Source organism: Rattus norvegicus, chromosome 13 (genome assembly GCF_036323735.1).
Source record: "Rattus norvegicus strain BN/NHsdMcwi chromosome 13, GRCr8, whole genome shotgun sequence".
Lineage (NCBI taxonomy): Eukaryota > Metazoa > Chordata > Mammalia > Rodentia > Muridae > Rattus > Rattus norvegicus.
The window spans coordinates 67,978,206-67,993,750 of NC_086031.1; the positions used below are offsets into that span (position 1 = coordinate 67,978,206).

The 15,545-nt window shown below is 45.2% G+C and overlaps 1 protein-coding gene and 1 pseudogene across 1 annotated transcript in view; both read right to left on the minus strand.

Annotated features, from left to right (window-relative positions):
- Nucleotides 1–15,545, minus strand: part of Lamc1 (laminin subunit gamma 1) — a 127,115-nt gene that overhangs the window by 53,334 nt on the left and 58,236 nt on the right. The gene's annotated exons all lie outside the window — the stretch shown is intronic.
- LOC134481569 (ornithine decarboxylase-like) overlaps nucleotides 1–15,545 on the minus strand; it is a 73,116-nt pseudogene continuing 57,571 nt past the window's right edge.

A 15,545-nucleotide genomic window follows, 5' to 3' on the forward strand; every position in this document is an offset into this window, starting at 1 on the left:
TGCCGGGGAACATAAACGTCTCTCTGTTATGTGCGGTTCAGAAGAATTCCATGAGGACTTTGTGAAACAACTGCCCTTACAGTTCACTGAAGAATGACAACGGTCATACAGGACTTTCCAGGATTCCAAAGTGCCTTCCAAGGGCTGAATCAGAACAAAGAAGCACATGAGGTGCCACGGGGTTCACTACTGAACGGACAGGCTAACTCTCTAGAAATCAGAAACTCAGCACTCTCTCTGAAGTCAAGTGTGACACCAAGACAGTTGCACAACCGTCCATCAGAGATGGTGTGTGTTTAGGCTACTAACTAGGACTCTCCAAACAGTTAACACAAACAGTAGACGCAGAAAGCAACTGTTTGAAAACGTTCTCAGGGCTGTGAGCGGCGAGTTCCCAGGACAACATGTCCAGCTGCACACCAGCTGTCACTGTCGCACCTCAGCGATGACTACACAGAAACACAGCCCAGCCAATCCACACAGTCCAGAGCCAAGCCAGGGCTGGGATTTGGGATCTTCGAGCCAACCCACTAGAAACCACTAGAACAGTTAAGCACACCCAGGATGTGCTGAGGTGACCCCAGTGAGTTCAGCACGGTCATCCCTACTACCGAGAACTTGGTCCTGGGGGCCTGAGTGAAGAGCTGGGCTCTTTCTACTGCCTTAGGCATCATCTTTCAAATAGAATATTGAAAGAGAGGAAGGAGGGGAAGAGGAAAAGGGGGAGGGGGGGAGCAAGTCATTTCTTTCCCTTAGATTTCAGCAACCGTTCATGATCTTACCCTTTGTCAAGTAACCAAATACTATCAGAAAAAAAGGCGTAGCCCCACAGACAGTACATTTAAACTACTACAATTCACAAACAGGACAACCTCAACAGTTTTCTAGCAAACAGTAATCTTCAACTAAACTTATTATAACAAAAAAACAATGGAGCTTTTTTTTTTTTGGTTCTTTTTTTTCGGAGCTGGGGACCGAACCCAGGGCCTTGCGCTTCCTAGGCAAGCGCTCTACCACTGAGCTAAATCCCCAGCCCCACAATGGAGCTTTCAAGTTGAGAAAGTCTCCTCTCAAATGCAGGGCCCAGGCCTTCAGTGGTCTTTATTTTCCAAGTGTGTGTAATGAGCTCTTCCTGTCATGTGTGTGCCACACTAAATGCAAAGACAGAATATGGAAAGATAAATTATTTAGATTTCTCTTCTAAAAATTAATCTACACACCAAAGGCTATCTAGAAGAACAATGGCACCGGTCAGTGTGGAGCTAAAGAGAAGAATGTGTTTTTGAAGTCGATGATTGGGTTTTGGAGATGAAAACATCCCAATTTCTAAGGGAATTAGATTTTTCCATAAAGTATCAAACTTAAAGTTTTGGTAAAGGACACAATTCTGCCCTCTCCCTACTGTTCTGCCCAAAACCACCTGGTACCATCCGAAGAACAGAATCTTCAAAGGCTCCATATCCTCCAGTAAACTGGAAGAACACGCTATTGTGACTCGACCTGTTTATTCGACATGGCCACGTTCGTCAGACAGCCACTGCACAGACAGAGAGACTTCTTAACTAACATTAAAGTGTCAACCATGCTTGGAAGGTCATTTAAAATAGGTGCAAATCGCCATCAGAGACTGACATTTTCCATTACAAAACATCAGATATATTTATCCTAATCCGGGTACCTCCTCTGCCACTTCATGTTATAGGTTCAGCAAAAGAGATTAGATCACCAAGTGAAAGTCCAAGCCAAGCGCTGGCCGGACACATGGCTGATTAACCATCATGCTTACAAGACTTAATACAGGCCCTGATTCAGGCTAGTGGGTCACAACATGCCTGAAATCCTCGAGCTGAGCTAAAGGCATGAGGCCACTCCTTCCTCCCACTCGTCCACACACTCAGGAAAAAAAAAAAAAAGAATCTATTCACTCTGCTAAGCCAAGTTCTAGCTGTGGGAACCAACTGACACGAGGGAGGCAGACAGAGAAGGCGGATGATTAAATTTATTGAGCGAGAAAAGTAAGCAAAAAGGCAGCGATACACATGCTTGGTAGCAAAGCTTTAAAGAGCGAGAAGTGTGGGAAAGAAGACGTCAGAACTTACGGGAAGGTCTTTATTGCTCCGTGCTATCTAATCTGCACAGAAGGGTGAATATCCGTAAAGGAGTCCTGAGAAGAAGACAGTCTGGTTGTAAAAACAGTTCCAGCATCTCAGGATAGGTGGGTAGTGCAAACCAAGACCAACTCCAATACCAACCCCCAACCCCCATACACAGAGCCACAGGAGGCTAAATAGGGTAGCTTCCTTAGCTATTTAGTCAGTGAATTACCCCAGAGCTCACTACAACAAGCTTCTGACAATATTCTAACCTTTCATTTTATAAGACCTTTTACTCATTGTTTCTGCAGCCCCCCTTCCCACTCCCCACTTGTATCTCTCGTCCATACGATAAATTTCCATAAAAACATTCATGGCTACGTACAAAACGGCTTCCTCGGCTTTCACGGTTGTGCATTCATTTTTTACCACCCTAAGCTACCTATCAGGTGAGAGTTAACAGTCCTCACTGGTCCTGAGAATCGTATAGATCCAAATTCTTCCCTTCACTCAACAAATATTTGCCCAATGTTAATGTGTGCCAGCTAGTCAATATTCTAGGCGTGAGGCCACAGCAGAAAAGAGGATACACATGGTGTCAAGCATGTGGAATTCACAGTCTATTCGGTGTTAGAAGTTGGAATAAACAAACACTAGTGATGTCAACTGGGGGAGTGGCTCAGTCCCTGCTTGCCATGGAGAACTTCAGGACCTAGGTTTGATCTCCAGCACCCACATAAAAGGCCAAACAGGCATGTGCCTACAAAATCCCAGCGCTGTCAAGGCAGAGAGTCAGCCTGATCCCTGGGACTTGCTGGCTAGCCATTCAAGCACAATCAGTGAGTCCCAGATCAGTGAGGGACCCTGTCCCAAAAAACAAAGTGTGCGGCTCCTCAGGAACAGTAGCTGATGGTGAATTCCAGCCTCCTCATGTACACACTTGCACAAACATGAACACGCATCATAAGTGCATGTGCGTGCGCACACACACACACACACACACACACACACACACAGTTATACATGTCAGATGATAGAAAGTATGAGGGGGAGGAATACTAGCTAACGTTGCATTATCAGAGGTGACCTCACAGCACAGACCGGAAGTGGAACGCTGCACCATGTGGGTGAGAAGCCTACTCAGGACAAATGTCAATACCCTGAGCCTGCCAGCAAGCTCTAGGGAGCGGTCAGGAGGTCAGGATGAGTGAGGTGGAAGGCATTAGGGAACGGGGCCAAGGACACAGGGCTTTGCAGGCCATGGAGGAGACTTACTAGGTGAAAGTCCACTGGAGAGTTCTGTGCGCAAATGTTCACACTCCTATGTTTTGTGCACATGTGTGCAAATGCAGCACTCCCTAGCTGGAACCAAAAAATAAGAGAAGCTGGTGGGGGAGGGACTGAAATAACCTAGGCAAGAGATGACAACAGTTTGGTCTGAGGTGACAGTAATAAGCACTGGCCGGACTGTAGACACATTCTGAGTGGTTACTAGGTGGGCTGTAGTGACCGGCTGGCTATGAGGCATTGGAAAGGGGAAGCTGGCATTTACTGAAACAACTGCAGGGGTAGACAGAGCAAACTGGGAGCTTGCCATGGGTGCACACTGGAGGTGCCTCTGAGCCACTATGTGGGAATGCCAAGTGAGCAGTTAACACACAGGAGCCTGGCGCTGCAGAGGTAGCCCCACAGAGAACACTCCACTGGCAGAAAAGAGGCCCTGGGTTCAAACTCCACCACCACAGAATCTGACCGACGACGCACTCTGAAGTTGAGGAAGAGATACAGGCAGGAGAGAAAAATCTGTAAGTCATCAAGAATCAGTGTTCAAGCCATGGAGTTAGACAAAAGTGTCCCTTAAACAGAGTCAGACATGAGGACAGATGTACACTGGGACTCATGAGAAAAAGCTACTAAAGAGAGACTTTTACTTTCTGAGATTGTATTACATCATTCCCCCCCTTCCCTTTCCTCCCTCCAAGCCCTCCCAGCCCTCTTTCAAATTTATGGGCTCTTTGTTCATTAATTGTTACTACATCAGGGGTGTGTGTGTGTGTGTGTGTGTGTGTGTGTGTGTGTGTGTGTGTGTATGCGCGCGCGCATGCCCATGCACGTGTGTGTTTTCATTCGTTCCTAAATACATATAAATCCATAAATACACCCTGGTCAGGCTCTATAATGTTACTTGTACGTAAATGGCTTCAGGGCTGACCATCTGGATAACAATTGGGTTGTTTTTCAGTAAGAGAAACCAAGCTGAGTCAACTATTTCTGAAAGAGCAAGAAAGATGGCAACTGAACTCTGGCCACTAGATTTCACAACCTGGAAGTCTCCACTATCCTGACAAGTGGTCTGGTAGAATTCGAGTTAAAAACAAGCAAGAATGTTGGGCTGGGTTGGGTGGAGCGGGGCAGGGTGGGGTACGAACTGGAGCCAGCTAATAAAGACAATTTCCAAGCAATTTTGTTATAAAGAATAGTAGCTGGATAGGAGGATAAAAGGACATGCTTCCTTTAAAAAGATTAATGTGTGTGTGTGTGTGTATGTGTGTGTATCTGTTTGTCTGTCTTTCAGACCTTCCAGTATGTGTGTGCCAAAGGTATGTGAAGCACCTTTACTATCTGAGCCATTTCCTTGGTCCCAAACTGTCTTTAATAAGGCTATAAGATAACATGTCTTGTGCAGATGGAATGACTCAATGCGCCGGGAGTTACAGTGAACACTAAGTTTTCCTGATGGGACTGATGGACCAGAGTGAGTCCAGCATGCTCACCTTGGCCTAGAGTGAAGCCCAGGGGGACAGTATTACCAAGGATTCCCAAGAGAGAAAGAACTATCAGACATTTCAGAGTTACTATAAGTGACTCAAAAATATTTTAGTTTATGTATATGTATGTGCACCAGGTATATGCAGAAGCCCTCAGGTGTCAGAGATAGTTGTGAGCCAATAGTAGAGTGCTGGGAAAAAATCCGCAAGGGCAGAAGGTACTTATTAACACCGAGCCAAACAGTTCAAAACAGGCAGGAGTTCCAGAGAGTCCTCTGCGTACACAGCCTGTGCCTAGACTTTCCAGCTCTCCACATCCTGGCTCTGAGTTAGGCACCAAACTGGCAGTGAGTATCACCTAGAAAACTTTTGAAAAAGGCAAATAAATCTTAAAGTATCGGTTCTAAAAATTTCATTTTATATCCAAAACACAGTGACTTTTTCTATGCAATCATGTTTGAGAACTAAGTCCCTGCTGTGATGGCTAGTTTTAATTGTCAGGCAGACACAATTTAGGATCATCTTTGAAGGACGTCCCCATGAGGAACTGTCTATATTACATAGGCTAAGAGTGTGACTGTGAAGGATTTTTCCTAATTAGTTAACTAAAGTGGGAAGACCCACCCTGAATGGGAGGAGCGCCATCTCATGAACTGGGTCCTATACTGAATGCAAAGGAGTGAGCTGAGCATGTGCGAGCATGAGCAAGCAGGTATGCACGCACCAGCCTCTCTCTGCTTTTGACTGCAGACTGAGCCAGCCGGTTCAGGCCCTGCCAGTTGACTTCCCCGAGATGATGCTCCATAGAGCCTAGGACTGTGCGCTTAAATGAACCTTCTCTCCCCTAAGCTGCTTGTGGGACATTTTATCTGTGACACAGAAACAAGACTAACGCATCTGCTACAAGCACTTTCATCTCAGCTCTCAGACTTTAAATGAGTCAGAGAGAAAATACCTGAATGCCCCGTGTTACACCATAGAATAAAGGGGGGCAAATCCAAGCAGTTCCCTTCACTTTCACAGGTCATGCATTTCAAGGCAAAATGTGTAGCAAGTATCCACCGCAGACAAATACAGGCCGTAACTGCAACAAGGGATGGTTACTCAGTATCTACAGGCTGAGTGACTAGACCAGCTGAGTCTAAGTCTCCATCGCATCTTTTTCCCAAGTCAGTTTCCTCATGGCTGTACTTCTTAGGCCAATAAAAATCGACATTAGATGTTTAGAAAACGAAATGTCTAAAATGTCATAATGTTAACCTTTACATGCAAACATGAATCAAATTCATTATCCCTTCAGGCTCCTCCCACAAACTGCTACGATAGTAAGACCGCCAGCAATTCTCATCAGGAGGAACAGATACAGAAGCAAAGAGTTAACTTCTGCTTCAGTACACTCCAACAGGTAAGTTTGTTCCTTTGTCTAGACGCTGAAGCTTGTTTAAGCCAGGTCTTTGCTGGGTGGTGCTGGCATTTTCAGGTCAGGGTGTTTGTCATACTCTGCTGGGTCTAGATCGGTGTGGAAATATTGACTTTTCGCAGAAGAAATTTCAGATGTTTATTTTTAAGAAGAAAAAAATGTATATCTGGGAAGTTTAAGGTCAAAGTGTGTGATGCTCCCGGAGATAACCGAGAAGGAAGGAGAGGAGGGGGTTGAGAAAGGGAACAGGGAGGGGAAGGAAGATAAGAGGGAAGGAGAAAGGAGTGGGGGGAAGGAGACTGAAGAATTATAACACGCCAGATTCCAGACCTGATACTCCAGTTTCTAGGTATTCCCCAGCCTCACAACTGATGCCCAGTGAGGCTTATTTATTTTATCATTATTACTCTGGGAGCATCACTGACCTCACCTCCTGTCCTGCTCTGTGTACGGACGCATACTCTAAGTCAGGGCCCGCATGCTAATAGCCTGGGTCTTCTCTGGAGCGTGTCTACTTCTGTAAAAATTCATTGGAATGAAGCCACGCCTACTCGAATGTAAACCAGCCCTGGTTGCTTACTGGCTGCCACAGCAGACCTGTATGAAAAGCACTGCATAGCCAACAACAAGATACCTACTATGTGACTGTCAGACGACCCATGAAATCCAAGACTATAAACCAAGATTTCATGGGCCCCAGGGGAAAACCTACCACTATGGTTCTGCTAAGTGAACATGGCAACCAGTGACTCCTATGACCTACCACTATACATATAGACCAACACACGGCTTCATCCTCACGGAGGAAGCCTCTGACTGCAGTAGATGGTACTTAACGTGGAGCCCCACAAGAATAGGCGGACAGCGAGGGACTTTGGAGAACTCAGTCCTGCATGGGATACCTCACCTCTCTCCATGGCCAGGGATCTATACAGTAGAGGCAGAAAGACTGCTAAGAACCAGCGGTAGTGGGTCACTCCAAGGAAACGTTTTCCAGACACGACAAGGCTGATGACACATGTAAGAATTCAGAGAGACTGCGACAGGGGAGTCAAACACAGTACAGGCCCAGCACTGAGAGGGGAAATGGAAGTAGAGTCCGTCCCCCCACCCCCAGCCAAGAAGTTATTAGCAGTTGATAGCTACAGGGAGAGGGAAAATCAGTTTTCTTCAATGGAGTAACACTAGGTGTATTAACCATATACTCCAGCAGGCCTCATGCTTAGTAGTTGGCCAACTCAAAACAGACGTGTATGTGTGTGTGTGTGTGTGTGTGTGTGTGTGTGTGTGTGTATGCATACATGCATGTCCATGTGTGTGTGTGTAACACGCATGCATTCTTGCCTTTCTGGCTTTGGTTTTAAGAAAAAGAAAATGGGGGTTGGGGATTTAGCTCAGTGGTAGAGCGCTTGCCTAGGAAGCGCAAGGCCCTGGGTTCGGTCCCCAGCTCCGAAAAAAAGAACCAAAAAAAAAAAAAAAAAAAGAAAAAAAGAAAAAGAAAATGAAGTTAGGTGTGTGCGGGAGCCGGGAGAAATTGGAAAAAGGCAAAAAAAAAAAAAAAAAAAAAAAAGAACAAAATATATTATGTAAAATTTTAAAAATGAAATAACTTTTTAATACATGAAATTTTTGGGGGAGGTTCTACCAAGCCTTCTACCATTCTTTCTACAGGGCACACAGTTTTAAAATCTGATTCGCTACTTCTGAACTTTTCTTGTGGTACCAAAATAACAGACAGAAGTTCATGAAGAATGTTTTAAGATTAATGACAATGTAAATGTGTTTGACACCTAGAAGTGCACAGTATTTCGCAGAAGGAAAACCACTTTATCTCTTGCAAATGAGTGTGCAGAAAAAAACAGTAAACGGAACTTATCATTTTAAAAGTCAAATCCGAATGATACTCTTTTACTCATACAACTCATGAAAATGAAGCAGAAAGAGACTGCTGGAAAAAAGAGGCACGGTTTTTCCAATGCAGTCCCTCCCTGCCCCAAGCAGAACAGTGAAAGGAGGAAAACGGATTCATTACGTCAAACGGGAATCAAACGGGATAATCACGGACGGGAGAGCGGGAAAGATGACACGCTGAAAACTGCAAATGAAATGGAAAATTCGAACAGAACTCATTTAGAGCTCCATGAGAACCTCCCGCCCTTGACTTTGGGTAGGAATTCAGCCTTTCACAAGGCCTCCTTGTCCTTCTGTCCTTCTGAGCGGATGGACAATTCGCATCGTGAACGTACCCAGCCAGCTGGAATCCCCTCTACAAGCGACCGATTGTGAGCGGATGCCTTCAGAAGACCAGCACAGTCCTCACTTCTCATTCATGTGCCCTCCCGGAAGGGGCGCTGACTCTCCCTCATGGTTCTCCTCCCTCCATTCCTCCCTGCCTGCGCTTACACTTGCTATGTCTTTTGTGGTTAAACTGCGAGCCCTCCTCACATAGCTCAGCTGAGTTCAGTCTCCCTAGACCAGATGTAAGGAGAGTAACCTTGTACGCCTCGACACGCACGTGTTTGATTTTTCCCAGTGATTTAGAGTGAAAGCAGTAAATTCCTAGGATAGCCTCAATTTACAACCTTGAAAATCTGCCACCACAAAGAATCAAGTCTTCTAAGTAGGCAGCTGGAGAGATGGCTCAGCGGTTAAGAGCACTGGCTGCTCTTCCAGAGGATCAAGGTTCAATTCCCAGCAAGTACATGGCGGCTCACAACCCCCTGTAACTTCAGTTTCAGAGAACCTGACACCTTCATGCAGACACGCACACGAGCAAAACATCAGTGCATATGAAATAAGAAATCAGTGAATTATTAAAAGCGTGAATTGACTTTAAAAAGGACTTCTAAGTGGAACTTTGTCAAAATGAGCAGTGTGCCTACTGCTACAGTGATTGAAAGGTGAGTTTTTCCTAATTACAGCAATCATCTTTTCCTTAATGAATGTTATCATCTCACAACGTATTTTAAAATGCTCTTTAGACAAGGCTTGGGCAATTAAATAATAAATGTCCCTTTCCAGAAATAAGAAGTGTTCCCTAACAAATCCCCAAATTTATAAATTACATGTATACCAGATTCAGTGATGTCAGGGGAAAGAGGCCACTTGACAGATAAGCCACACTGCATATTTTAGGTGGTTGAGCCCTTTTATCTGCTATTCCCTCTACAGTGAGAGCAAACATTCAGCATGATAAGAAATGCTTCCAATCCACCTTCTGACATATTTCAAACAGACAGCGCCTTGGGTCTCCCGCACAGGGTGATTCACACACACCCACAATGGGACCTTTTCTACCTTTTCTATTTACATCCTGGAGAACTGCCAACGCCCTTTCCCAGCTCTCTTTGATCTGATGCCAGAGACTTGGTATCCAAAAGCGGCCTAGAAAAATTCTCTTAGGAGCTCCATGCTGTATAGAGTTGGGGGTGGGGAAGGAAAGTATTCCAGAGCCCACCATATCTATCCAAGCAGGTCACCCGATGCAATGCAAACTCTCCAGGCAAGTTACTGCAAACATCCCAACGTCTGATGAGTTGTGCTTCATTGTCTGTCCCCAAGCCATATCCTACAACTCTCCAAGGTGCACTGACTCCTTGTGCAGTCTCCCCCTCATGATTACCCATAAAGCACTCTCTTCAAATACTACTTGTCCTGCCAGGTTCAGAGCATATAAAGCCTGTCTCCAAGACGCTTTCCGTCGGTGTTGTCCCTTACTGCCAACTCATGGTAATCACTACTTGAGTACTTACCTGTCTAGGCAAGTGTTCTTGCTCTAGAAAAGTTAATTAAAAGGCAAGAGCTTGAAGCTTTTTGGTACATTTTTAAGAAGTTTTTTCTGGCAATAATGCATAGGAGAAAAGACACTTCATATTGTAGACTTAACACACACACACACACACACACGCACGGATACACACATACACAGACAGAGGGGGACGATGACGGATGGATGGATGGACAGACAGAGAACTCAAGCTTAGTTTTAAAAATGCCGTCTTATGATGCAATCTGCTATTACTCTATTCCTATTGCATTGGTTAAAAAATGCTGGCCTACAGATCACTGAATTGGGTAACATGAACTGAAACCCATGATTTAAAAATGGTATTTGGCGGGGTTGGGGATTTAGCTCAGTGGTAGAGCGCTTGCCTAGGAAGCGCAAGGCCCTGGGTTCGGTCCCCAGCTCCGGAAAAAAAGAACCAAAAAAAAAAAAAAAATGGTATTTGGCAATCTCCAAGGCACTGTCCTTAGCACAAACCAGGTACTCTTGGTGGGCTGATTCATTTATCACATGTGCTTAGGGTAGGACTCTATAGCGAAATATTGTCTGTACATAAGCATAAAGCTTAGTGCCTTTCCAAAACTCCTTTTAAAAACAAGACCACATTAAACAAACAAACAAACAACAAAACAAAAAACCCTAAAACCTTTGTGTATGACAGTCTTTAAACAGCATCAAAGAAAATAATCTCTCCCCCAAAGCTAAACTGCCAAGACTCTATTCATGAGCACGGCAGCCTGTGCTCTAACCCTGCATGAATCAGTCTTACATTCCTGTGACTCTGGTTCCAGATCCCCTCAGCAATGACCCTGTGACAAGCCTTCAGGGTGGCAGCACGTGAGGTCCCTACTGGTCGAGGAGAACTGACGCCCAGTACTTTAGATTTCTACTACAGCCAGGACTGGATGGATGATGCTTACCACAATGGCCCATTCTCCATTCTTCCTGGAACGTTTTAAAGATCTGAGATGTATTTACAAGTTGCATTTTTTAATCTTTGACTATGCACACGGAAGGATACAGGGTGTGGGTTTTGGGATCAGAAATTTCGTCTTGCCCCTGCCTGCCACTCCTTTGAGTTACATGTCTACTGTTTTGTATAGGAAGAAAACAGCAAATTTAGATGACTGTGGTTTGAGCCTGGTTAATTCAATGAAATATTCATCTTACAAACATATTTTGAAAAGTACACGTACCAGGTGATTGGTAATGGCTGAGGATTCGGCTCAGTCTGGCCTAGCATGTGAAAGGACTTGTGTTTGATACTCATTATAGGACAAAAGCAGGGAAGGAAGGAAGGGTGACTTTTGACGAAAATGTATCAATTCTGAAAAGCTTAGGGCCGGGGAGGTAGCTCACACAGTAAAATGCTTGGCACACTGGCAATGAAGACCCAAGTTCACTCTCCAGTGCTTGTGTAAAAAGTCAGGCATGGTGGTGTATACCTACTATCTCAATGGGGAGGTGGGGACAGGAAGATCCTTGGGGCTTACTGGTTAGCCAATCTAGACAAATTAGTGAGTTCTGGGTGTAATGGGGCTCTATTCTATAGTCTTAACTAAACTTCTACAATGCTTTCACTGATATTTTCTGTTCAGCCAAGCCCTGTGAACCCAGCTGCCTGTAATCTTGTATTGAGTGAGTTGCAAAAGACAACAGAAATTCTACTTTAAAGGTTAGAAATCTGCCCAATAGGGTTGGGGATTTAGCTCAGTGGTAGAGCGCTTGCCTAGCAAGCACAAGGCCCCTGGGTTCGGTCCTCAGCTCCGGAAAAAAAAAAAAAAAAAAGAAATCTGCCCAATAACTAAACACAAGGTTTTCAAACAGAAGCTTCTAGGTCTTTGGATAAGGGAAATGTAATTTTTGGTTTCTATACCCACAAACGGTCAACCCGGCCTCCGAAACAGAGCACTATCTCCATCTGCATATGATCCTGAGGGACAAGCGACAGGCCGTCATGCTTTAGAGTAAGTTCTTCATATGGGGCTGGGGAATAACTCTGTGTGAAGGTCTGAGCTAGACCTCCAGCACCTCCACAAAGAGGCATGATGTCGCACGCCTGTAGTCCCAGCACCAGGGAGGTGGACACAGGCGGATGCCTGGGGCTTGCTGGCCAGCCAGCCTAGAGTAGTCAGCAAGCTTCAGGTCCCAGTGGGAAAGCCCCTCTCAAAAAACAAGGAGGAGAGATGGCTTAGTGGCTAAACTGCTTGCTCGCAAGCAGGAGGACCTGGGCTCAGATCCCTAGAGCCCATAGGAAAATGAGTCAGGTGTGACAGCACCGGGAGGTAGAGGCAGGTAGACCCAAGGGCTTGGTGGCCATCTAGACTAGCAGAAACTGTGAGCAACAGGTTTGCTGAGAGTTCTTGTGTCAAACACTAAAGCTGTGAAGTGACTGGGGAAGACATCCCTGCATCACCTCCAGCCTCTGCGTGTGCCTACACATGCTTGCACACATGTATGTACCATAGACACACATGAAAAAAGAAAACAAGGTAGATACCTCCTGAGGAACAATATCTAAAGTTAGCACTCTGGCACACACACACACACACACACACACACACACACACACACACACATCCCCCAAAAGAGCAGAAACATAAAAGAATGTGTTTTCTGTTCTCATGTCTCTTGCTTGAAAAAGTAAATCTCTGGATCATTTTGAAAATTCACCCATCTGCAAAACAGCGGAGCTACACTGCCCTCCCACTACTACTTGGCTCATGCATTCTTCCGAGTGAGGAACAAAGCCCCCATTGACTTGAACATGTAGGAGGATTAGAATCGCAACACTGCCATGCAGTGCATTACTGCACAGTGATTGCACCCCGATAAGTCAAGGGAGCCTTCTCTAGAGCTGCCTCTCTCCCTCCCTCCCTCCCACCCGGCTGCCTGCCTGCCATCCATAGAAATAGAGTTTTAAGCTTACCATACGATACACACTGGCCTTGTTTAGCATGAAACAGACAGATACGGGCATGCTATGTTTTCCTGGCCCACTTCAACTTAGGGCTGTGCTCGACCTTTCTAAGAATCCGTTAAGAGTCAAACACTCCCAAGTTCTTAAATGTTCAGGGAGAAGTTAAAGAGAAAAACCAGACTATGCCGGACGGAGGGCAGGCACGTGGGAAAGGAAAACCAGGTTCCGTGGAAGAACAGACTGAATGAAGACACAGGGACAAACGGAAGCACTGCTCTGGGGCCGATGGGGTGGCACACACCTTTGATCTTAGCCCAGTCTACTGAGCAAGTTCCAGGCTAGCCAAGGCTACACGGTGAGACTGTCTCAAAACAACTGTTCTGTCCTATGAATCAGTTGTGCATCAGGACAGAGCTTTTCAGTAACACATTTTATTTTTAAAGATTTATTTATTCATTTATTATATATAAGTACACTGTAGCTGTCTTCAGACACACCAGAAGAGGGCATCGGATCCCATTACAGATGGTTGTGAGCCACCATGTGGTTGCTGGGAATTGAACTCAGGACCTCTGGAAGAGCAGTCAGTGCTCTTAACCGCTGAGCCATCTCTCCAGCCCCAGTAACACATTTTTTTAATGCATATATTTAAAGGTACCATGTCTGAGTGTATGCATGGAAATATGTGTGATATGACCTGGGTCAACTATATGAATTACAGATTATGGGTATTGAGCTATATAAAGAACTGAAATACACAGAAATTTCCATAAAACCTAAGAATGTAGAAAATTCTAACAGACGTGATCACTTCCTAAAGACAAACAACTGTATACCAAAAGAAAAAAAAAAAAGACCTTACCATTATCTTACCATTATGTCTGATATCAGAAGTTCCTCTACTTAAAACGGTACAAAGAACACCAGCAGCCTAGCTGAAGGATAGGACAGGGACAAACGTTTAACACTCACAAGCCCTGGCTTAAATCTCCAGCTTCAAAAATGAAAACAAAAGGCCAAACCATTACCAACAGTTCTGCTGTAACTAGCTATTGCGTCTAGTACAGAGCAAAATTTCTTTTTTTTTTAATCATTCCATTCGTTTACATCTCAAATGATACCCCACTTCCCAGTTACCTCTCCACCAGACCCCAGCCCTCATCCGCCCTCCCCGCTACCCTTTACCTGTATGAGAGTGCGCTCCCACCCACCATGCTCTCCCGCCCCAGGGCTCCAGCATCCCCCTACACTGGGTCTCAAGCCTCCCTGGTATCCAAGCAAAACTTCTAATCTCAGATTTGACTAAGCCCCGCTACCTGGTGAGTTCAGTGTGTCCTATGCTCCAAATGCCCCAAAGCCTCAGTCACCAGAGAAGAGAGGGGACAGAGAAAGCTTAGTTTCCATGGGGAGAGCCAGGGTCCGGCACTGGCATGACATCAAGCTGCCTCTATACACCCAGGTGAACTACCTTACCCTAACTCACTCTGCCCGGCGCCATCTTGCCTCACCCACTGCAAGCCGAACAAATATCTGTGCCTCCATTTCCCATGTGCGTATATCATAAATGTACAGTTCCCCAGAAGCAGACAAACTGTGACCACGGGTATAGTCAACAAGATGGACTTCAGTATCTTAAGTATCTGGCGGGAATAATAGGAAGAACAAAAAAACAACAAACAAAAAGCATTTAAAATGCCCATATTTTCAGGGGACAACATGTCTCACTGAGATATGCAGGCGAGATAGCCTGCCATGAACATCGTAGTACAAAAATGTCAGTTCTCTATTAACAAAATTTCATCTAATCTATTTTGCAGAGCCCCGTGGTGCTGGTCAGTCATTTTAAATGAAATCACCTGATGCACAGCTTTTCACATTTAGAGACTGGCTAGTCATCAGGCCTCCAGGAGTTGATTAGAGTCTAGAGAACTCTCGGTGTACAAACCAAAGTCAACCAAACCGACTGAGAGGTCACGAAACAGGGACAGGTGACCTTTTTTCCTATATAATTCTTTTGTTTTTGTTTTTGTTTTTTTATTGGAAACATTTTTTTCTTACATGATCCACCTGATGACAGTTTCCCCTGCCTCTCCTCCCAGTTCCTCCCCACCTCCCCTCCCTTTCCGCATCCACTCCCTTTCTGTCTCTCATTAGAAAACAGGCTTCTAAGGGATAAAATAAAATAAAAAGATAAAACAGAAACTAACACATGGGGCCTGGCTAAAACAAACACACAGAAGGAAAAGAGCCCAGGAAAAGGCACAAGAATCAGAGACCCACTCCTTCACACACACACACCCCCGGGGGGGTCCCAGAAAAACACTAAACTGGAAGCCACAGGATATTTGCAGAGGACGTGAGACAGGTAACTTTTGATGGAGTTTATTTCTGTCAAGCAGACAGCAGCAGGTATCTGCACGGTGCAAGTCCTCACAGAAAATCAGCTCAGGGATCAGAAAGCTGCTTCATCTGCAGAGAAATGCAGGCAAGAGAAGGTGGACATTCTGGAACGACAGCACTTCCAGACAGTGGCAAGCTGCCCTCCTCAGAATGGTCCTCT